At 41.9% G+C, this 25,499-nt stretch overlaps 1 protein-coding gene across 26 annotated transcripts in view; it reads right to left on the bottom strand.

Annotated features, from left to right (window-relative positions):
• SIPA1L1 (signal induced proliferation associated 1 like 1) overlaps positions 1-19,820 on the bottom strand; it is a 376,811-nt gene extending 356,991 nt beyond the window's left edge. For 5 of the 26 annotated variants that reach the window (XM_043548049.1, XM_043548065.1, XM_043548051.1 and 2 more), the window contains exons 1-2: positions 19,680-19,757; positions 18,664-18,727 (exon numbers count right to left, since the gene is read on the bottom strand). The gene's annotated coding sequence lies outside the window, so the exon portion shown is untranslated. Of the gene's footprint in view, positions 1-18,415; positions 18,492-18,663; positions 18,728-19,679 lie in introns of all 26 variants that reach the window. The other 21 variants (XM_043548043.1, XM_043548050.1, XM_043548046.1 and 18 more) reach the window with 12 other exon arrangements.
• Between the last annotated feature and the right edge of the window lie 5,679 nt (positions 19,821-25,499).

Genomic DNA, 25,499 nt, shown 5'->3' with positions numbered 1-25,499 from the left:
GAGCGGAGAGGCTAGCATTTGGAACCCAGATCCCTGAACAGTGTCAAAATTCTTCTTTTTACAAAACAATCTGGAAAGACTATCACAGGGATCCTTAGGTTCCCTTTGTGCTTTATGCTATGTCTTAGGGGTGATGGTTTAAATGGACATGCTGTCAATGTGAATGTGAAGCCCTGAATGAACACTTAAGTGATACAGGAAGTATCATTCAGTAGGTGATACTCTTTCCTCCACAACAATATGGGGCCAGTTTCCCAGCAAAGTATTAAGTGCCACTGTGCTGATGAAGGTGCTCTCTTTTTAATGACATAAGAAATGGTGTCGTTACTATTCAGGGTCATTAAAAGTCCTCTTAAAAAGAAAGGCTAAATGTCAAGATTGGGGGTAATTATATTTTGCCTGCCAAAATTCATCCAGGCCTCTTAATTTCTATCTCTTTTCAACTTGTCCTACACAGTTAACAGTGACTATGTTTCACAACAGAGTTGGCTGCATTTCTGTTGAAGCGGATGTGTATCTCATGTATTAATTGTTTGTGTTAAATCTCGAATCCTGCAGGATAGAAGGTATTATCTAAGGCTATGTCTACACTACAGACTATGTCAGCAAAACTTATGTTGCTCAGAGTTGTGAATAAATCACCCCCCAAGCAACATAGTTACACTGACATAGGCCCTCATTTGCACAAAGCTATGCCGGCGGGAGAGCTTCTCCCACTGACATTGCTTCTGCTATTCACAGAGCTCTCCTGTTGGCATAGAGCAGAGGTGGGCAAACTACCGCCCGCGGGACCGTCCTGCCCGACCCCTGAACTCCCGGCCGGTGAGGCTAGCCCCTGTCCCCCATCCCCTGCAGCCTCAGCACTCTGCGCTACCAGCACTCTGGCCTGCCGCTCCTGCCAGGCAGCGCGGGCTGCGAGCTCCTGCTGTGCTGAGCAGCATGGTAAGGGTGCGGGGGGCTTGGATAAGGGGCAGAGGGTCCCAGTGGACAGTCAGGGGACAGGGAGCAGAGGGTGTTGGATATGCATGGAAATCCCCAGGGGGGCTGTCAGGGGTGTGGATAAAAGTCGGGGCAGTCAAGGGACAGGGGTGGTTGGATGGGGGTCAGGTCCCAGGAGCAGTTTGGGGCGGGAATCCCAGGAGGGGGCGGTCAGGGGAAAAGGAGCATTGGATGGGTCGGGGATTCTGAGGGGGGGGCAGTCAGGAGGCAGGAAGTGGAAGGGGACAGAGGCCAGGCTGTTTGGGGAAGGAAGAGCCTTCCCTACCTGGTCCTCCATACAGTTTCACAACACCAATGTGGCCGTCGGGCCAAGTTTGCCCATCCTGGCATAGAGCGTCTTCACCAGATGCGCAGCAGCAGCAGAGCTGTGGCACTACAGTGCTGTATGCTTAGGCATGCCCTCAGGCAGTGTTTCTCAACCTTCTTGTGACCTCCCCTCCAAAACTTTAAAAATTGCAACCCCCCACCTCATCTTAAATATCATTAAGTAAATTATGAAGAACACTCAGGGCCAGCATTAGGCGGTGTCAAGCAGGGAAACTGCCCGGGGCCCCACACCAGAGGAGGGTCCTGCAAAGCTAACTTACTTGTCCAAGCCTGGCTGCCTGGGAGACTGAAGCCAGAGCCGCACCGCCCAGGGCGCTGAAGCTGGTAACTTAGCTTCACGGGGCCCCCTGCGATGTGGGGCCCCGGGCACTACCATGCTTGCCACCTCCTAAGACCAGCCCTGCACTTGCAACTCCTCTGAACCCGTCCCACAACCTACCCCAAGATTGAGAAACACTACCAAAGGCCCCCCATTTCTGCAATTTGCAGCACCTGCACAGGGCTCCATTGTCTTCAAAAGAGATCCGTGCACGTTCAGTAGTGTGCATGTGTGTTCTGAATCCCAGGATAAAGGCCTATATTCCTTTTCACATTAACAGTCTATTTTACTTTCTGGTTCCCCTGTATAGCACAATGTTATGTTCACATTGGATCACAACATTGCAAAAGAATGTTTAACTTAAAAAACTCACCACTATACACAAGGCACTTCATTAAAAAATTTTTAAAAAGTCATGAAAACTCTTCTATCCATATTCAATTTCTAAAGGCCTAAATTAACTGATGTCACTTTAGAACAGTGGTGCACAAACTTTTCCAGTCGTTCCCCCCCACCACCAGTTTACCATTAATGAAATCTGTCCACACCCCTCATCCATTACAGCAAAGCTAAGGCTTCCTCAGCAGCAGAGCTTGGGCTGAAGGCAGAGTTGAGGACTGAACTGGGGATGGGGGAGGAGCTGGGGCTAGAGGCAGAGTTGATCTGGGGTCAAAGAGTCAGTGAGGGCAGAGCTGGTCTGTGGACAGAGAGGGAATAAGGACAGAGCTGGGCAGGGGGCGGAACGGGAGCTGGGGGCAGTTCTGGCCTGAAAACAGAGCCTGGGGCATGGCACTCCCTACCCACCCCCCATGGGGGCTGGCCCAGGCCCTGCTGCATGCCCCCCCACCCCCCAAATGTTCCTGATAAGCAATATTACAATAGACTCTCGATAGCTAGCGAACTGAAGCAGCAAGCTGGAGTTTTGTGAGAGAGTTCTTCAGGCAAAGGAGGAGCGACAACGTGCCCTTTGGGGTGCATTTGTTAGTTTGCTTGAAATGTGTCTGCTTGATGGAAGTTTATAATGTGGTCCGTTGTGGGGAGAGAGTGTCCTGTTGAGCCTAGCGGCATGGTAGGCAAGATTGACAGCTTCTTAACCAGGCTTTGATCCCTAATCCCTTTAGGATATGTTAACAGCAGAGCTTACTCAGATAAAAACAGTGGTTTAATTTAAAGCCAGCTCCATAGCATGAGCAGGAGCTAGTGAACAGCGAGCAGCAAACGAGAGTTTTGTGAAGAAGTTTAGAGGGTGAGTGGGAGTGCCAAATACACCTAATATTCCCTAACTTAAGCAACCATACACCGTCCCCAAACCCAAGCCCCCCCCCAAAAGCTGAAGAAGTTAAAATAATGCAGGCAGAAGTCTAGCAGCAGCGTGGGGGCTATCCATTTATTGCACTGAAATTACCAGCATGTATGGATTACCTGCCTTGTGGTAAGGTAGCATGCGTGTGCCTTTCGGGCAAGTAGCTCATAGCCCCTCAGAGAGACAGGATGGGCACTTGAGACCAAAGTGGTTGAACTGGAGGAGCCAGGGGAGACAGAGAGGTATATACACAAGACTTTCCAGCACACAATAAAATGGCTCCACCCCCACTATGACAGCCTCTGTGATATTCAGGAGAATGAATGTCTTGGGGAAGGAAAGCATCAAGCTGGAGCAGAGGGAAATGATCCTATATTGATGATCCTCCTTCCAGATGATGTCATGGTTTCTTCTCACACCGAGGCTCCCCATCCTGGGGAGGAGTCCCCAGTTATTAGGAAAGACAGGTAATAATAATTGGGGGATCTGATTATGAGAAATACAGGTAGTTGGTTTTGTGATGACCAGAAGAACCACATCATGAATTGCCTATCGGCTATGAAAGTTATGGACCTCAAGACATCTAGATAGATGTATTAACAAAGAAACAGCAGAAGTTGATAAAACACAGGTAGGAACTGAAGGGAAACAATCATATGAAACAGAGTCCGATTGAATTACATCACATGAAGGTAGACAACTAATATTGACAAAATTTTATAAGTGCTTGTATACAAAGCTAGAAGTCTAAATACTAAGGTGGGCGAACTTGAGTTCCTGGTATTAAATGAGGATATTGATATAATAGGCATCACAGAAAGTGGGTGGAACTTTGATAATCAATGGGGATGTGGTAATACCAGGGTATAATAAAATATATAGGAATGACAGAGATGGCCAAACTGAGTGACCATAATGTAATTAAATTTAACATCCTTGTGGGGGGGGGGGGACGGGACACCAATGAAACCCACTACAGTAGCACTGTAGTTAAAAGTAAAAAGTTACTGAGCGCTTCCGCTAAATTCCTCTATTTGGCCGAAACAGAGTAAAGAGGTGGTTAGCGGCAAAAAGGCATACTTTAAAAATTCGAAGTCAAATCATACTGAGGAAAATAGAAAGGATCACAAACTCTGGCAAGTCAAGTGTAAAAGCATAATTATGCAGGCCAAAAAGAATTTGAAGAGCAACTAACAAAAGACAAAAAATGACAAAAACAATTTTGTTAAGTATATCAGAAGCAGGAAGCCTGCCAAACAATCAGTGTGGCCACTGGACGATTGAGGTGCTAAAGGAGCATTCAAGGAAAACAAAGCCATTGCGGAAAAGTTATATGAATTCTTTGCATCAGTCTATACCACAGAGCATGTGAGGAAGATTCCCACATCTGAGCCATTCTTTTTAGGGGACATATCTGAGGAACTGTCCCAGACTGAAGTGCTGATAGAAGAGGTCTTGGAACCACCTGACTTGAATGAGTTCTGTATCAGATCTTAGGCAAGGGATCGGGGTGTACAGAACCACAAAAGCATACTTACTAACCTTCAAATTTCAGCCTATGCATCTCACTCAGGGACAATGAAAAAGTTCTTCCTTAATATTAACATCAAAACACTTTAAGAAAGGAAGATTACTCATGCTTGCAGTCTGAGGACAGATATATGCAAACAAAATATCTGTTTATAGGTGCTTCATTGAAGCAAAATCTCATAAAATACTTCTCAGTTGGTAGCATTCAGAAAAGGCTTCGATGGGAAATTAACACCCAATCTCTTTGTGAACTTCTCTAATACTCCAAATAAACTTTAGAGGAATGACATGTGCACATCTATGCAGACCTAAGACTTTAATAATGTTTGAGTTAAACCAACCCCCAAGTCACCATGCAGCATAGCAATTCATTTCCAGCAATACAGCCATCTCAGCATGTTTTATGAGAATGTGCTTCCAGCAATGTAGTAAGTTGTGCTAGTGGGACTTAAAACTAAAAAACAATACTATCCAAGCATATACATACAGTAGGCTACCAACTAAAATGGGGAAAATGTTGAGTTACAACATGAGGCTCATTTGTCATTTTTAACAAGGCTCAGCACAGGGGTTTAATAGACCACACATTTCAGTGCAGCCAGACAGTACTTTAAATCTAATTTAATACAACTTTTCTTGAACACCAAAAAGTGGTCAAAATGCAACTTGTAAAACAAAACTTCCCAGTCTTTATTGGATATTTACCCCAGTTATATCCTGATTTAGCTTAATTTTTTAAAACGCATGTACTTCTGACAGCCTTTGGTTTGACAGTTTCTTATAAATGCACTTCAGGTTTACAGATTCCTCAGGGTCCTATTTGTTGCATGCATCAGCTTGCTCTGTTCATTCTGCAGTTTTATATACTGTGTGTCTCACTTTATTATTACAGCTCAAGATGTATGACAATAGTTTACTATCAAACTAAGAATGAGAATCTTAGCAGGCAAAGAAAGCCTAAAGCAGTTTGAGTTACTTAATACAACATTTTTGTAGCACCACCACATATTATATTGGAACATTATTCTACTAATCTTAGTCACTAATCAGGCAAAAGAATGGAAGTCAGTAACTCTGAGTTCTATTCGTGGCTCTGCAGGTTACCTGTGCACCCTCCAGGCAAGTCACACAACACTGGTATCTGAGTATGCTTATTTTTTGAAAGGGGAAAAATACTATTACCATACTTCACAAGGATGTTGTGATGATTAAACTCTGTAATGAGTGAGATGTGCTATAGTGATGAGTGTTATAGAAATGTAAACAAAAATAAATGCCATCTCAGAATGCACTCTCACTAACACTCATAAGTGAACAAGATCAGGCTAAATCAGTACTGAACCAATACCCAAACATGAGGCCACAGGGCAACATGCTGTTCTGTAGGAGATGCCACCTTCTGGATAAAATGTAGAAATAGGGTCCTGAGCACATGAAGTCAATGAAAATCGCCTTGGCACTTTTCACAAAACTACACAGATGTTAGCTTCAGGGTCTTGACTAAATTCCAATTTGGTAATTTAGTTGGCTAATCTCATTTCTCTTTATATTTTAAGCCTACTAAAGTATTCTTCTCTTATCTTAAACTGTTGTGCAAAACAACTGTTGTGTTTAATTCCAGAGATAGCTATTGACACCCACCCTTGTTTCTCTAATATCCTTGACCAACACAGCTACAACAACACTGCACACAAATACTCAATCATCATTAATAAGCATGGATCAGACATATTTGTGAAGGGCTACACTATAGTACAGCTATGGACCTTTGCAGTCTACTTGATTTCTTTTCCAAAGCAAAGAAACCTTTAAATACAAGTTAATAACTGAATTAGAAACAATGACAACTCATATCCTCAAGTTTTGCCCATACTATGCATACACACCTTAATGACTTTTAGGACCAACAGATATATCCAAACCAAAACAGCAGTGGCGCTTCATGGTTAGCACAGATTTGGTTTCTGCCTTTTGGAAAAGATACACTCCACTGACACCAAGCTTTTGCTGTTCTATGTTCTCAGTACCAACGCACACTTGATAAGGCCTGGTCTATGCTACACAGTTAGGTCAATGTAAGGCAGCTTACATCAACCTAATTAGGTCAATATACAACACATACCGCCTTGTCCGGCCAATGTAGGCTCCCTACTACATCGACAAAATACCTGCACCTCCATGAGAGACATAGAATTTATGTTGGGGTAGTTAGGGGCAACACAGCATCTTTGTAGACATTGCCTTACTTACATTGGCTGTTGGTTGCTCCAGCATGGAGCCATGAAATTGACAAAGCTGGACAGCGGCTACCCCCAGCTCCCCACTCCCAACCAGGCTGCAAGCCCAGAGGCTCCCCACTCCCAGCTGGGAACGGAGAGCCAAGAGCGGGGTGGGGGGCGCAGCTGGGCTCCCAACGGGGAGCCACACGGAACTAAGAGCCATGGCTCTCACCCACCACACTGCCCCCTCTTCAGTCAGTGGAAGCACTCCTGGTGAGGACACGCACCACCAACATGAGGGTAATGTGGACCTAACATAGGGAGATCTTAGGGCTGTAGTGTAGACATGCCCGTAAGAGGCCAAAAGATTTTCCAAAATGTCAAGAGCTTTTTTTTCACCTACACTTGAGCACTAAGGTAACAGCAAAGAAGGTTACCTGTTCGCTATTCCTTATTTTTTTAAATAGAAATATTTGCATTGAAAATCAAGCGATGCAAATATAATACACAGTAACTTATTAATGACACAAGTAAGGATATCAGTTTCTTTAAAAAAGCATGCATTCAAAAAGTATTTTTTACTTGGCAACAACTCTAAGCCCCTAAAATGGAAAGGATTTTTTACCTGATTTATTAGCTACAGTTGAACAGTGTAGATGCATAAACCAACCACAACTTAAACAGGGGTACTCCTGCATCATATTGTGCATATAATTACTTGATTTTTTTAAAATGTTAGCTCTCAATGGTGCTTAATTACTTTAGCTGCAAGCATATGCATGTAACACCCACATACTGTAGCATAGCCAAGAACTTTTTGTTGCCACCTGTAAATGTTACTGAAATAGCACAGCACAGCATCAGAAACTCTACTCTTGCTCCAATAGAGAAGGTAAATGGAATATAGAAGGTCACACAAAAACAAATATACCTTCTTCATTATCCATTGTTATAACTTTATATCTGGTACCTCAAGATGACTATCCAATTCCCAGATCTATTTAAAATAACTGTAATGAGAAACCATTAAACAGCGTTAGAGTCCTTAAACCAGTATCTACACTGGCACTTTTTGCAGAAATGAGCTGCACCAGTGGTGATAGCAATAGCTCTAGTATAAGAAGGCACATGTGTTTTAGCCATTGCATCATCTAATCATAATAGGAAAAGGCCTATGTGAAGCTGAGGGTAGAAGGTTCTACTATATACCCAAGGCCCTAGCAATCAGCTAGGACTGGAGCTAACCTTCTAGAATCTGAAGAGAAGCAACAGCCAAAACTCCAAACTGATTGTGTTCTTTGCAGCACTTCACCTGGTTTTCCCCCCACCCCTCTGTTTCTCTTCTGGTTGGTTTTCCTCATCCCTCCTCTCACTCTCCAAGAGGGAACCACAGGGGAAACCCGGGGGAAAGCATCTCTTTAGCCCCCATCTCTTCTTCCTTTACACCTCACAGTTTCAACTAGCATATTTACACAAATGACTCAAAAATCTCTACTACTACTGGAATACATCAAAACCACCATACCCTCCAACAAGAGCCAAATATCTGTTTTCTCCACTCTCTTATGCTGGATGTTCTGCTGTCAACTTTAACTTAACGTGGCCAAAGCTAAATTCCTGATCTTCCCCCCAAAACTCTCTTCACTCTCCACTTTACCATTGTTAACACAATAATCTTCCCAATCTCTCAGGCCTGTAACTTTGTGATCACATTGGACTCTTCCATTTCAGTTGCCCCACACATTCAGGCTGTGTCCAAATCTTACCTCTTCTTGTTCCCAAACATTTCTAACATCCTTCCTATCTTTCTCTTTTTTCTAGACCCTTTAGTGCCTCAAACTTTTTACCTTCACACCCCCTACTTACAGTAACAGAATCTGTCCGTGCTATCCTACCCCCAAATTACTGCACAGTTGCCTCAGCAGAGGAGATTGGGCTGAAGACAGAGTTGGGGATGAACTGGCGAAAGGAGAAGGAGTTGGGTTAGAGGCAGAGCTGAGACTGGGGACAGAGAGGGAATGAGGCAGAGCTGGGCTGGCGACTGGAGCAGGGTGGCAGCGTGGAGCTGTGGCTGGGACCAGGAAACTGGGCAGGAGAGCGGAGTGTAGCTGGAGCTGGAGCCAGAGCTGGGACCGGAACAGAGCTACAGCCCCATGGGGGCTAGCCTGGGCCCTGCTGCTCCCTCCCCAAACTTTCCTCTATATCCATCAAGGGGGGGTATGCCCCACAGTTCAGAGACCACAGACAAAATTCTCATCGTCTCCTGTTTTCATTACCCCCCCCCCAGTTTCCTTAACACCCATATTTCTACTCTCCAATCCATTCAAAACACAGCTGCTAAACATAATTTCCTTGACTTCTCACTCTCTCCCTGGATACCCCTTTCACCACATCAACTGCAAGCTTCTTCTCCCTCTTCAAAGCCCTCTACAAACTGTTCTCCTCCCTAATTCTCTGCTGTTTCTTAAAGCATCATGCATACCCCAATCTGCCCAAGATGCTGGTCTCATCTGATTCATCTGTCAGCTTCCCACACAAACATCTCCTTTCACAGTGCCCCCTTACGTCCTTCTCCCTGAACTTGTTTGTAAGGCCACTGTCTTCTCCATCTTTAAATCTCCTAGCCTTCTGCTTTGACATCCATGAGAAATCAACCATTAATAAAGGTTAGGCTAAAAAGTAATTGGGAATACTTGACACTTACAACATATACAAATTTGCAATTTTAAAAATCAAACACCCAAAATCTCTTCCCCTTCCAATCCTGCACAGGGTTATTTGTCTTCTTTGGCTGTACACTTATTGATGATGGGACTGTATGTGATCAGTCTTGCTTGTGCACTACAGAAATTTAAATATTATAAATAATAAAAGTCAACTAACGAGACCAAAATCTAACTTTCATATTGTTTTTTTTTCCGATTTTGCACAGATGATGGTCTGAAGTAAGTATTTGTTTTTTCCAGTTTTCAAGAGAACTATATACCATATCAGCTGCTGAGCAAGCTGAAGAGCATGTCCACAATGTATGCTCTCTTGTCCTTGACAGGAATAAACCTGTTGGCAGTTTGAGATAAATATCTCCCTGTAAGTAATGACGATGCTGAAATTAAACACATTAAAAGGAATAAAATGGTAGTTGTCCCAACTACAGAAAATTGCAAAATGTACTTTTCAGCTGTTCTAGTGTGAAAGCATTCACTTGTAAATATTGCGGTTTGACCACAACTGGCAGTCTCAACATATAATGGCTTTTTTGACTAGTTGTATTTTACCAAAGCAGTGCTCTAAACTAGTATGGATGACATCTGTCATATAAGAGTTACCTGTTCATTGCTATTCACTTGTTTTAATAGTCCTTCTAAGTTATCACTCAGTTTAAAAATTTGACTGCATCAACATTTATGTGAAGACAATAAACATTGATATTATGGATATTAATCAAACAAGATAACTCCTTTAGCGTTCGGGGAGGAGAAAGGTTGGTCCTCCTTTTTTATTTAGCCTAGTATACTGATGGCCCTTTAAAATTCTCTTTTCACATCTGAAAGTAAACACTTGTACCACAGTGCTCAATTAAAAGGATGTCATAACAGTGTGTTACTAAATGACAAACAAATCTAAGTAGGTTTAAAGATTAAGGGTTGACTACAGGAGTGGGTTATTCTGCAATAAATTAAGATGTGAATTTAAGAAGAATAGCAATTCTACAATATTTTCCTGTGTGGACACACTGGCTATTGGCTACACTAGAGAGCTCTCCCATCGACTTAATTAATCGACCCCTAACGAGCAGCAGCAGCTATGTCGGAGAAGTTCTCCCGCCAAGACAGCACTGTCCACACCGGCCGTTTAGGTCCCTGTAACTTATGTCTCTCAGGGAGGTGACTTATTCACACCCTGAACAGCATTAAGTTATATTGACATAAGTGGTAGTATAAACATACCCTCTTTTTCAGGAATCAGAGTGCCATTTTCCAGGTTAGCTTAATCTGCTTCCAAACTGAATTAAACTAAACCGGAAAAAGGCACTCTTAATCCTGAATAAGTGCATCCACGGGGGGAATTATTCCCCAACAACTATTGCAGTCAATTTCCCCATGTAGACAAGCCTTTAATAAAGCCAAAAAGATAAATGTCTTTTCATCTTAGGAAAAAAAACATACAATTCCATTTTCCTTTAGTACATATTTCATAATTTCCTCTAATTAACAGAGGCGTTGGTGTGTTAACAAAGATCACCTCTACTCTTTCTGCATCATGCTGAAGTAAAGATATAATGCTGACTTTTTGACATCACAGTAACTTCCATGGAAACAAAGGTATGTGAAATACAGGCTGACGACTTCACTGCAGGGGAGGCAGCAGAAAGCCTAGTGGGACAGTTAGGAAGACAGCCTTCATTCAAACGTGATCTTTTTCAATAACTAGAGAGGGAAAATGCAAAAACAAGAACTGGGCAAGTGAGTTGCTTTTTATATAAATATTTGTCTTCTCTCTCTGCCTTCACAAGTTTGCTTTAGCTTGAAAATTGTTCTCCAGATTTCATTCTTTGCTCAGGCTGCTCACAACCATGAACAGTAATATAACGGTCTATTTCAGAGGTTCTTGAACTTCATTGTACCACGACCCCCTTCTGACAACAAAAATTACTACTCGACCCTGGGAGGGGGGACCAAAGCCTGAGCCTGCCCGAACCCCGCCACCCCGGGTGGGGGGGCCAAAGCCTGAGCCCCACTGCCCTGGGCAGGGAGGCGGGGGAAAGCGGTCAAAACACAAGGGCTTCAGCCCCAGGCAGGGGACCAGTAACCTGAGCCCTGCTGCCCAGGGCTTTGAAGCCCTCTGGCTCAGGACTTCGGCTTCAGACCCAGCCCCGGGTGCCAGCAAGTCTAATGCCAACCCTGGCGACTCCATTAAAATGGGGTTAGGACCCCAAAGTTTGAGAACTGCTGGTCTACTTTTTTTTTTTTTTTTTAAGTCACCAAAATACGTACAACAAAAGGTTTAGCCAACTTGAGAATTGAAACTACAACAATACTGCCAATGTAATGTAGTATGTAAAAGATACACTAATTTATGAACTCAAGATGTTTTGGGTTTTTTTGTTTTGTTTTTTAAGGGATGAGAATATTAAACATATAAACCTTGTAGAATTATTCAGTCCTTCAGCATAGCCTAGAAGTTTAAAATCCAATTTAGTCTTTCAAAATTATACATTTAATACTAGAAGCCTGGATTGTATTCAGCAGAAACCTGGCAGGCCCACTAACATTTACTCTGCAGAGTGCAGTATCCACTTACATGAGACATGCACAAATATCTCCTTTGCCACCATCCAATTAAACAGTTCCAGGCAAATATAAGTTAATTAAAAGGACTAAGGAGAAGGGGAAATATAGACTCCAAATAGCGTTGCTCCTTAACTGAGTAGTTCATTCTTAAAGTCTAAAGAATTCAGACTGCCAATTCAGTAAAGAAGTGTTGTCCGGAACAATAACTAAAAGATATACTTACCGGTGATCAAATTAAAATAATAGTTTACCTGTGAAGTGACAATCTTAGTTATTATATGAATTTGGAAAAAAAAAAAAAAAATCTATTTGCACTGAGACAATACCTCTCAAAAAAGTCTTTACCGGTTTGAATTTACTTTTCCACATTCTCAGGGGCATATAAATTATTATTTGTTGTCCACTAATTTCTAATCTACCTTTTTCTACTGGTACACTAGGTCTCACATTTGTAATACAACAGCAAGTGAAGTTTGCTTTATTCTGCAAGCACCAGTTCTTCAGAAGTTTGAATAGTGCAATAAAGTGAACTCTCAAAGACAGACATTAAAAAGATGTTTTATTATTGGCCTCTTACAGAAAAATGTGTAGTTCCTAGGTGTCAGTGGATGAAAGAAAAGAAATCAGGTTTTCTGCCACAGAGGTCTGCAACCTCACAGCCAAAATTAAAGCATGTGCATAGCCATCGGTGACGCTGCTGATATCCCAAGCAAAAAAAACCACACAAAATGGACTAAATATGAAAAGACTACAAAGCATTTTAGCTGAGCCACAAAAAGTTTTCTACCAAGATGCTTTGGATTTTTTAAAAGACAGCTAAGAAATTCCTACAACTACCACTTCATAATTTAGTGCTTATTTTTTCCATCATTTATCTGAACCAGACAGATTGGAAAAAGTTGGAAGTTGAAAAACAAATTCTTTTTGAAATACTTGCTACAAAAGGTGTAAGATTTGCATTGCATACTTCAGGTGACTATGTGAAATACAAAGAGAGATTATTTTACATTAAGCATGGAAGTAACAATTACAATTTGTTATTTTAAGGCTTTAGAAACAAAACAATAAATATATTTTAATTTCAAAAACACAAAAACTTAAACGTTTTTCAGTATTATGTCAAAATTAGATAGTTACTGGACAGAAGAGTGACATGTATTTTTTGTCAAGCAACATGTCACCTCTTGCAACCATTAGCTGTACTTGGCTAAGCAAAAAAATAGGCAACAGATGTGAAGCAAGATATTTGCTTACTTTTCTGGCTGAAGGAAAGATACTATTAAAACTGACACTGTGATACCAACATGCAGCAGCTATGTTTCAGTGTAAAAGAACTCTTCTTAAACAGATTCGAAAGACAACTTTTCCTTTTAGATGCCCTCAATTTCTACTATAGTTAGTACTTCATACCAAGACAAAAGAAACCAATAAGAAGAATAAACTGGTTTAAAAGCAAATGTGTTGTGTGACAGTAATATTTACATCAGTTATCAATATTTAAAAGCCAACAGATGGAACTTTCCCCATGATCTATTTGATTTTAAAATTTTACATCTTCAAACCACTCAAATAGTCCTTAACATCTGTGAGGTAAATGTTATCCCAATTTTACAGATGGGAAAACTAAAACAGAGAGAATAATTCTGTGCCCAAAGCCACTGAAGGAGTCTATCTCAGAGCTGGGATTACAACTTGGAATTCCTGTCTCACAGTCCTATGCACTAACCAGAAGGTCACCCCCATCTCCCAATAACACTTAGCACATGATATTTTGAAAGTACACACACACTACGTATCTCAACACAAAAATAATCCAGATAATTTATATATAAACAAGTTGTCTTACAGAACTTTGTATTTTCCAGGACTATGATATATCTGACAGTAATTAACAGCCGCATAAAACTCTATGGTTGATACTTATCATTCTAGCGTCTGAACCAGGCATTTAAGTTTCAAAAGTAATATGAATAGAAGCAGAGAGGATGAATTTTGATCTAACAAACAGAAATCTACAGGGGTTTTTCCATATATCATATATATATTCAGATCTCTTTGAAATAACACTAAAAAGGATCCTCCATTAGTGATTATGAAACTCACCAGTTGCAGATTTTTTTTTTAATTAATTTGCTCTATTCAAACAAAGTTCTCTTTAAGGAACATTCCCACAAAGAAAACAAAAATCTTCAGAACTAAGCTAATGTTACACTAAGCACAACAGGTTCATGGTAGATCCCAATACAGAGTCTGAAAATCCCACTTGCCTACTTGTATTAGTAAACAGGAAGATGAATAAAAAGGGTCAAACTTGTTAACTTCTGTAGAATTTAAGCTTCCATGTTAAAAAGAAAAAAAAAGTATCTAGCCCTTATGTTAATGTAGATACCCTTCCAAATGTAAGCCAATACAGGATTCTCTTTCTGAGCCCAAAGACAAAGGACTCCAGTGTCTCTGCAACTACTCATAGGTCTCCCAACTCAGTGGTTCTCAACCAGGGGTCCAGGACCACCTAGGGGGCTGCAAGCAGGTTTCAGGGGGGCCGCCAAGCAGAGCCAGCATTAGACTCACTGAGGCTCAGGGTAGAAAGCCGAAGTCCCAGTACCTGGAGCTGAAGCCGAAGTCTGAGCAATGTAGCTTAGGAAGAGCCCTGTAGCATAGAGTCCCAGGCAATTGCCCTGCTTGCTACCCCTTAATGCCAGCCCTGGCTTTTACATGCAGAAAACCAGTTATTGTGGCACAGGTGGGCCATGGAGTTTTTACAGCATCTTGAAAAAGCACCTCAGAAAGAAAAAGGTTGAGAACCGCTGTCCCAACTGACACCAAAGTGACTGCTATCTAGAACCCATGGGTAGAACAAACAGCAATGAATCATATTAGTTTTACAAAGCAACTGCTTAGAAAAAGCTAGAACCAGTCTGAGGCACTAAAATATTGCTACTCAAACTCACTGATAGTTATAGTCCCATCGCCATTTTTGGCAGCACCCTCAAGGTATAATATTTAGGCATCCATCTAGCATGTGTAAGGTAAAGTGTACAAGCTCTGTCCCAAACAGTTTGGGATTTTTATTTTAATTAAAAACAAGAACCACCGCAGCTTTTCATATCCCATAAGATATCACTTTAAACAAATTCAGCTTAAACGTCCATCATTAGAAATTTTAAATGAATTCACTGATATATTAAGATTAACATACTTAAAATTTCCCATTTAGAGAGATCTATTTGAAGTCAAGCCACTGAGTCATATCTCCCTGGAAACGTAAACCATGGAACAATCTAACATGGTATTTTTTCCTGCTAACAAAAAGGATATTTAACATATGATTAGTTTTTAAATGCAGAATGCCGCAATTGCTAAAGGAACAACAGATTGGGGTTTGTACCCCCTTTAACAAAGAATCTTTAGGCAAAGTCTCTTAAAACCTGGAAAAGAATATGGGCACTTTTCTGGATGGCAAGTAACTTGAAATCAATGGAAGTCCATTTTCATACTAGGTACTATATAGAAATAACAAAATCTTTCTTCAGGAAGAGGAATTCCAGAACAGTAAAGCCTTCATCCTGCCTTCTGATACACAGTGCACAGCACTGGAAAAAGTTCAGCTACTGCACATGTGAACAAAAGAAGAATAACCTGAACACTGATTTCAAAGTAAATAAAGCAAGGGCATAAAGATATTATGGAATCATCATATAAATGTTTAAAAAGTTAATCATGTTAACATGTAGACAGTAGCTGCTGAGAAAAAATGCAAAAATTTTAAAAGTCTGGGAGATGCTGCAACAGCCAAAGAAACACCGAAATAAAATAGTGTTTCCAACAAACCAACATGCAGGTTCAATCAGAATAATTTTTAAAGCACTGGAAATATCAACATTAGAAAGCCAACCAATCTGAGAGATCAAAATTTTGATGAGGGAAATGGTGCAACTGTTTCCACACCACAGTGGGATACCCTGGATTTCCAATCAGTAGTGCAAAGAACTGAATAGTTAGCAACAAACCCCTTATTGAAGGGATTAAACTATTGATATGGAGAAAGCTGTGCTTTTGTCTTCTATACAATCAATACATTATAGTACAGTACAGAAAGCTGAATACAAAACAGTGAAATGGGCCTCAACTCTTTCACATACTAGAGTAACTTGTTTGTTTTCTCAGTGGCTTGTCCTTTTTTCACAAGAATCCTGAACCAAATACTCTTGCTAAGGAGAACAAAAACAGAATTAAATAACTGTTTTAGTAAGATAAAATATATGTTCAGTAATAGTAGAGTCTACAATTTTGCAACTAAAAGGTGTCAGATATATAGTTGAAAAATATTAATATGATTGAGGAGAGAAGTTACATTAGAATGCAAACAAAGTTCTTGAGATACCACAGGCGAGAGAGTGCATAGCCAAGGAAAAACCTCTCAGTCATTTTAAAGGCATGGGGAATGGAGGTAAGATTTTTGGACACATTATCAAAATAGACTTTAAAAAATAGCTACAAAAATGTAGAAAGTAATAAAGAGATTTGCTAGACCAAGAGAGATAAACAGAAAAAAAAGAGCCGAAAAAAGAAAATCATAAAGAAGTGATGATCATACATGTTAAGACAGAAATAGTAAAGACCAATGAAGAATACAGCAGTGCACAAATCCCAATTAAAATTTCATTCCCATTCTCTATTTCAATTATTTCCCTGTTAGACTTCTTTATTCTGATGCTGATATCTACACCTGCTAGTAGTCACAAACTCCCACCTTTGTGCAGATTCCTACATTCAAGTCACAGCCAGTGACCCCATTTTGCTTGTCACCTTGCAATATAAAAGATTCACTTAACCATAACTGTTAACCACGTATTTCCATCTGAACTAGTAATACTAACTAAACAGAAATTAACAGCAGTAGCACCTACTCAATGCATTGCTGAGCAACGTACTAAGTACATTTTCCTTAATCAACTGACCATGTGTAAGCCAGTTACACAGGCAACTTAAATTTTTCTGTTCCTAATTATCTATTGTTATGAAGATTGAATTCATTATTCAAATAATGTCTATCATGTAATTCAGACACTTCTACTTCCTGAACTCTATGAAAGCTCCCATTAAAAAAAAAAACTAATTAAAAAAGGAAATGCAATGTGCTTTTTTGTATTACCAGCAAAAAAATCTCAAATTCCCACATTGTGTTTCTGACTTAATGACTGGTATGAGATCTGATGGCCTAAGGCATGAAAGCCTTGACAGTGAAATTTTTAAACCAGTTCTCTGAGACTTCTAATGCAAACTTTTGCTTCATTATTTCCACTTTTCTGATCCTCCCAAAAGGAGGGGGGGAAAAGGAGCTAGTTTGGCTTGACTGCACCTTCTAAATAGAAAATAATGACCAATCTTTCCATCAAACAAGACAACAATCATATGGTATTCGATCAACACTTATGCTGACTACAAGCAATTTTCTCCTTAGAAAATTGCTTTATGATTTAACCTTAAGAAAGTTAACACTTCACTCCTATGTAGCAGTCACAATGGTCAAGGGTCTGAGTCAGAGTTTCATCATGAAAGGATTGCTTTCTAGAGGAAACACCAATCTAAGTTCACCCAGATAGAGCTGGAATCTAATGAAATCTGACACCTTCACCTCCCGCCCCCTAAAAGCAAATTTACATTGTATTATCAGCTAAGGACACAGCTCAAGATACACTTAGGCCTGCATGCATTAAGGGATTAATTAAAAACAGCATTACTAAAATATTCAGTGTAGATACTATTTTAAAGAAATCTTGTGAGCAGTACTACTCACAGAAATGCACACACACATTTTAGAAAAAAAATGTCTTCTCCATGTAAAAAGTCACACACACACAGTAGTCAAGGTTACAGAAGGAGATTTTCCTTTAAGTTGAGCAATTCCCCTTTTTGTACTGCTGCTTTATCAGAAATGAATAGATGCATTCCTCATTAAATGAACATGATCAACCTTATGATTGGTCAGTGTATGTGTATATTTTATTCATGAAAAGATACACAGTGAGAAATTCAATGCAACTAGTTTTGAAAATATAAAATGGAAAAGGGTGAAGAATGAGGTTGAGTCCTGCCCCCTCCCTTGTGTCTCTTTACCTGGTTTTCCTCAAACACAAACACAGCAACTACCTTATTCCATGAGATCCAGGTTTAAGGCATCCCCTGTATTCACTTCTCCAGACTTCAAGGAAAGAAATTAACCACCTCCAAACACTTCATTCCTCCACTCCCTTACAAAGGATATAAACATTTAGATTATCGGCACTGCCTTCAAATGAGCTAATCATCATTACTGTGGTGTCAAAACAAGACTCAAAACAACTACAAAGCAAAAGCTGGCTTTTAACAAAATGAATAAAAGTAAAGCTACTTGTATACTTATAGCACCAAATAAATAACTCACTTCTTATAGTGGAAACAGCCTAAAAATCAGATTATATCCTGCCCCAGGGATGTCCTCTCTGATTTCAGTAAGACACCTGAAGAGAAATGTAAAATTTAAGAAATTTTTTTTGGTTGTATTTAATCTGTTTTACTGCTTTCGTTAAATAGTACATGCAGTACTATAAGTAATGGGTATACTGCCTAAATCATCATTTCCTATTGTCATTTCAGAGCAACCTGAGCCTTGGTTCACTTAAAAGAGCTTACCCCCTTTTCCTTTCTTCCCCTCCTTGGGACCGTTTAGAGCCGTTCCCATTTAACGTTCCCCTTCCTAAAGAGAAAACACACATATACACAAAAGCCGTCACTACTGCACCTCCTCCTTCCACCACCACCTCCCTCAGTTTTGTTCATAGAGGAAAAATACCATCCAGACTGGCGGGGGGGGGGGGGGTGTGGGGGGGAGGATAAGTCCATGCCACTTTTTGCTGAAAAAGGAGGTATCCAAGAAGCAGCAGAAGAAGGTGGGGGTAGAAAAGCTAAGTTAATATTGCTGCTTCTCCTTCTCTTGTTTAAGTTGGGGGCAGGGTGACTGAGTGTGAGGAATCCTTATGTCCAACCCCCTCTTTTTCCTCCTCCGCCTGTCTCATCGGAAATCGGCTCCAGCCAGAGCCCCTGGCCCCAGGACTTTTTCCCTGATCGTCTTGGGGCTGTTAAAGCCGGGGAGGGGGGGCAGAGAAAGAGCGATCCTCTCCTCGCATAGAATCAATACATCAGCGCTCCACGACCTGCCCCACAAAAATCTGGGGGGAGAGCAAAAGGCAGCGAGATGGGGTACAAGGACATGCTCTTCGCGGGGTCAGTGCCACGCAAGGCTCGAGGACTCCCCACGTACACATGGCAGTTTTGGGGGCCAGGGTCTATCTGACCCAGGGACGGGGGAAGGAGATAAAGAGATTAAATTAAGAGGCTTGGAGGGGTCTCTCCCCATGAGTGGCCAGTTCTCTCCAGGACCCTCCCCACCACCAAACTCTGGAGACTGCGGAGGAGGCGGCTTTGGCTAGGGAAGGGGGCCGGCCGGTCTGGTCTGTCTGCTCACGATCAGCTCCATTCACTCTCCCCCAGGCTCGGGCTGGTGGGTCGGGAAGGGGAACAGGGTGCCTCTCTCCAGCTCAGGACGAGCTCCACGCAGGGCCCCCCCCAGACTAGGGGCTGAGGGACGAGGAGCGGGTCCTGCCCCCGCAGGCTCCACGCTACCTGCCCAGCTCCCGCTCTGAACTCACCCAACAAAGTTGCTGCGACTGCTGCAGGAGCCTCCGCGCTGCGCTCCCTCCCCAGCTCCCGGGATGAGCTCACCCCGGCGCCTGCTCCGCCTGCTGCCAGAGGCGCTCTCGCGAGAGGAGGGGGGGGGCGGGGAGCAGCCTTCCTGCAGTTGCTATAACAACGGCCAAGCGGTGGGCCTAGCGGGGAGGTTGCAGCCTGCGTAGGGGCGTCTCTGTACCTCCGGGGCTCGCCCGACCATCACTGGAGCATGCGGGGACCCTTTCCCCCCCTCTTCGGCGTGAAAAGTCCGCGCAGCAGGCGCCCGAGGTGGGACGAGGCCGCACCGCGACCCCAGCCGTCGGGTCCCGGGCTCCAGCCAGCCGAGTTGGCCACGGAGAGGCCTTGAGAGTCCGGAGTTCGGGGAGGAGCGGACAGGTGGCAGGGCAGGAGAGTTACACCAGGTAGTCAACAGCAATGTGAGTTAGGGACACGCACAGGGCCCTTCGGTGGCTGGCGCGGGTTTTCACCGCCGCTGGTTCAGTCTGAATGTATGCGTAATTTAAAAAGAAAAAACCCATAGGCTCTGCATCCTTGAGTAATAGGGATACTACTGTTGAAATGCACCCCCTCCCCAAGGCAAGCCCCATGCATCCCCAACCGCAAGACAACTCTACTACAGTCACCCCACTTCAACAGATAGCAACCACACATAGATTAGATTGATATCATCACACCTCTCCTCACTCTGGCATGACTCAAACCCTCTCTCTCACACACATGTGGTGCGCTTTTTGTGTTGGTGGGCAAACACCTGTGGTATTTTCAATAGTTTTGATCTATTATTGCGTAAACTGCAGAATTGAGAACACTGCTGCATCTTTAGCTGAGTGCAAACTTTTAACATTAGATATCCTGTGGTAACCCTACTGGGTAAGGTTGGTGGGATGTCTGTGCACATCCAGACCACTTGAGACATCCGAGTAGCTCTATGTGCAGTGCTGGGGAGAAGCTGGTAGTTGGGGTACATGTAGATATCAATGACATAAGTAAAGGTAGGGGAGATGTCCTAGAGGAAAAATTTAGGCTGCTAAGTGAGAAGTTAAAGTCCAGGACCTCCATGGTAGTATTCTCTGAAATGCTTCCAGTTCTACACGCACAGACAAGCAGACCTGCAGGGTTTCAATGCATGGATGAGATGACAGAGTAAGGACCAGGGATTTAGATTTATTAGGAACCGAGGAATCTTTTGGGAAAGGAAGAATGGGTTACACTTAAACCAAAATGGAACCAGTTTGCTGACATGTAAAATTAAAAAGTTCATCGAGAAGTTTTTAAACAAAGGGCTTGGGAAAGTTGCCAGGAGCAGAGGAGCACAGAGTTTGGACAGATACATCCCTTATCCTACTGATGAGGAGAGAACAGAAGTTCATAAAATGCAGGTAGGAACTGAAGAGAAACAAGCAAATGAAAGGGAGTTTCATTCAATTACATCACATGAAGGCAGACAATTAAATACTGACAAATTTTATAAGTGCACGTATAAAATGCAAGAAGTTTAAATACTAAGATGGATGAACTTGAGTGCCTGGTCTTAAATGAGAACATTGATATAATAGACATCACAGAAACTTGGTGGAATGATGATAATCAATGGGACACAGTAATACCAGAGTTGGTCATGCTGGTGGAGGAGTGGCATTATATATAAAATAAATCATAATCTATTATAGTAAAAATCTTAAATGAATCAATTTGTACCATAGAATCTCTGTGAATAGAAATTCCATGCTTGAATAATAAGAGTATAGCAGTAAGAATATATTACCGATCACCTGACCAGGTTGGTGAGTGTGAAATGCCCAGCGAGATTAGAGCAGCTACAAGAACAGAAAACCCAATAAACAACTATCCCTATATTGATTGGGAACATGTCACCACAGGCTGGGATGCAGAGATAAAATTTCTAGACACTATTAATGAGTACTTCCTGGAGCAGCTAGTCCTGGAACCCTCAAGTGGAGAGGCAATTCTTGATTTAGTACTAAATGGCACACTGGATCTGGTCCATGTGGTGAATATAGCTGAACTACTCTGTAATAGCAATCATAATGTAATTAAGTTTAACATTCTGGTAAGGCTGCGAATACTAAAGAAAGCCACCATAGCAGCATTTTAACTTTAAAGAGGGGAACAACACAAAAATTAGGCTATTTAAGTGGAAATTAAAAGGAACAGTCACAAGAGTGAAATACCTGCAAGCTGAATGGAAACTTTTTAAAAACATAATAATAGAGCTTCAAACTATATGTATACCCCAAATAAAAACCACCACCATCATTAAACAACACAGTAAAAGAGGCAGTTAGAGACAAAAGACATCCTTTAAAAATTGGAAGTCAAATCCTACTGAAGAAAATAGAAAGGGGTATGAACTCTGGGAAGTCCAGTGTAAAGGTATAATTAGGCAAGCCAAAAAAGAATTTGAAGAGCAACTAGCAAGAGTCTCAAAAACTAATAGCAATTTCTTTTTTAATACATCAGCAGCAGGAAGTCTGCCTAACAATCAGCCGGGCCAATGGATGATTGAGGTGCTAAACAAGCACTCAAGGAAGACAAGGCTGTTGCAGAGAAGTTAAATGAATTCTTTGCATCAGTCTGCACTGCAGAGGATCTGAGAGAGATTCCCACACCATAGCCTTTCTTTTACAGTGACAACTCTGAAAAACTTTCCCAGACTGATGTGTCAGTAGAGGGGGTTTTAAAACAAATAGATAATTTGAACAGTGATAAGTTACCAGGACCGGATGGTACTTACCCAAGAGTTCCAAAGGAACTCAAATATGAAATTGCGGAACTATTAACTTTGGTATGTAACCTTTTGCCTAAATCACCCTCTATAGTAAATCACTGGCAGATAAATTCTTCTGATTTTTACAAAAGTCTACAGAGGCAATCCTGGTAATTACAGGCTGGTAAGCCTAACTTCACTACCAAGCAAATTGATTGAAACTATAGTAAATAACATAATTATCAGGCTCATAGATGATAACAATATGTCAGGGAAGTATCAACATAGTTTTTGTAATCATGCCTCACCAATCTATTAGAATTCTCTGAGGGTGTGTAACAGGTGCTTGCTACTCACTGCTTGGCAGCACCTCCTCGTAGCTCATCTGGGGAATTAGCTTGCCACTGTCTGTTCCCCGTCCAGCAGTCACTCAGCCCTCAGTCACTCACTCACTCACTCTTGCCTCAATCACTCACTCTGCAGTCCCTTTCTCACTAGTCAGGAGCTTCTGCACCTCTCCTTTGTGGCTTAGCCCTCCAGTCAGGTCACAATTGCGTTCCCCTTCTGGGGTCTCTCCAAGGTCTCGCTCCACACAGACTCAGGCAGACTCTAAATCCACTCTGCGGACTGTGCCTCTCTCACAATGGCTTGTAGGGGAACTCTAGCCTGCCCTCTACTCTGAGTTCCAGTCCAGGAACCCTCAAACCAGCAGTTCACGTCTATAGTCCCTCAGACTTTACTGCTCCTTCCCTGGACTGCTTCCTGCATTCCTATTAAAGGCTTCTACTCTCCCCCCTTGTATCAGGGAGTGTGACTGCAGGCTTCCTCACTGCAGCTCTCTTCCTATCATCAACTCCTAGGCTTTACAGAAGCCCCACCTGCTCATGGGTAGCGGGTATCACAGGCTAGGGGAGGCTGAGCCTCCCCAAACAGCCCTGCATGGCCCAGCTGCTTCCTGCTGGTGCTCTTCCCCTGTGGCCGGGCTGGGGCTAGTGGGGGCCGGCCTGCAGCCCAGGACTCCAGGCAGCTGGGGTCTGTGCTCACGCCTGCCCTCCGGGGTTGGAGGGCTGTGCCACCCACCTGGTGCTCCGGGAGTGGAGGGTGTTGGGAGCCGCACCACCCGCCCAGTGCTCCAGGGCTGGAGGCAACGTAGTTAAACAACAAAGTAAAAGCAGCGGTGAGAGTCAAAAAGGCATCCTTTAAAAAGTGGAAGAAAAATCCTAATGAGGAAAATAGAAAAGAGCATAAACTCTGGCAAATGAAGTGTAAAAATATAATTGGAAAGACCAAAAAAGAATTTGAAGAACAGCTAGCCAAAGATTCCAAAATAATAATAATAGCAAAAAAAATTTAAAATACATCAGAAGCAGAAAGCCTGCTCAACAACCGGTGGGGCCACTGGACGATCAAGATGCTAAAGGAGCACTCAAAGATGATAAGGCCATTGCAGAGAAACTAAATGAATTCTTTGCATCGGTCTTCACTGTTGAGGATGTGAGGGAGATTCCCAAACCTGAGCCATTCTAGTGCTAAGGTTAACTAACATCACGTGTTGGAGATTTTGCCTGTGTCCAGGAGTAGTAGACCCTACTTGTGTAAGTGCTACAAAGGTCAGAACTTGACTGAATAAACTTATCTTTCAGAAAGCAGGCCTCATACTCAAGGGTGTAACATTAGAGCTAATGGGGAACTGTATGCCTCAGTAGAGCCCCATGAAATTAAAAAAAAAGTTATAATTTTATTTTGGGAGAAGTTCATTTTGTTTAATGTTAGCCAAGCAGAGACGGGGTGGGGTGTTGCAATGCCATTCATATTTGGCCCAGCTGCTCCCCCTGGCTCAAATCATGATGATGGAGGGGTGGCTGGACCAAACCTGAGTGATGGTACATAAAACTGTAGCACACACAACTGCAGAGAGAACCACACGTCTTGAATCTGTAGTCTATTCCACCTTGTATTTAGATATTCCACCTTGTATTTAGCTGTGACACTCTGAGTTCCTTTCCCAGACAAGAGGAAGAGCTCTCCTTTGATCAAAAACTTGTTTCTTTCACCAACTGAAGTTGGTTCAATAAAAGATATTACCCCACCCCCTTGTCATTTTAAGTCTAATGCAAATCTTATTTATTAAATGAAATTCTTGGATCAGGAACACTTTGGATAATAAAAGCCAAAATGATAACTCTGATTTATGCAAAAGTAACTGCAATCAAATGTAATTTGAAGGTATTTTTAAGAAAGATGTTAGTGTTTTTATTTTAAATCAACACTTAGCAATACAGGAATTGCCATACCAGATCAGACCAGTGGTCCACCTACTTGAGTCCAACAGCAGCCAATACCACAGGCTCCAGAAGAAGATGCAAGAAAAACTGAAAAGAATTATGGAATCTCCTACCCATAGAGGAAGTTTTTAATTTGTAAATGAAGAGGGACAATCTCTGTCACTGAAAATAGTAAATACCATAATATTTAAAAAATAACACGTATACCACTTTTAATCCTGAAGGATTCCAAAGTATTTTACATAGTACATACTGTATTACACAAAACATGTGTTAAAAGAACATTATTGAGGTTGTAAAATTAAATACACAAATATTAGAAAATGCCAAAATTAAGATTGCCTGTGCTATTTTAATTTGCACCCTTCCCCACCCACATGTGAATACATTATAATACCGTCTTTAATTCCACAGTCATTTGCTATTTTTTCCACAGGACCTCTATCTCATTCAGTGCACAGGATGGACCTATTCTGGGGGTGGAGCAGGGTTGTGGAGAGAAGGAGATTGTTGTTTGTAGAACCCAGCTTCATATGATGCAGAAGTTGGAAGGTGTGTGGTGAATGAGACAGGGTGTTGCTCGAAGAGAAAGGATGGTTTCATGGTCAAGGCAGTTGAATGCTACCCTAGAGAAATGGATTCGATCACCACCTATACCAGAGTTCCTATGTGGTTCTAGTCAAGTAACTTACACCAAACTTTTCACAGGTGGTCGCTCATTGTGTGTTCCTCATTTTGCAAAAATGAGAAGTACTTACAGCTGAAAC

Source organism: Chelonia mydas, chromosome 6 (genome assembly GCF_015237465.2).
Source record: "Chelonia mydas isolate rCheMyd1 chromosome 6, rCheMyd1.pri.v2, whole genome shotgun sequence".
NCBI lineage: Eukaryota > Metazoa > Chordata > Testudines > Cheloniidae > Chelonia > Chelonia mydas.
This window is presented reverse-complemented; position numbering and strand designations above follow the sequence as displayed.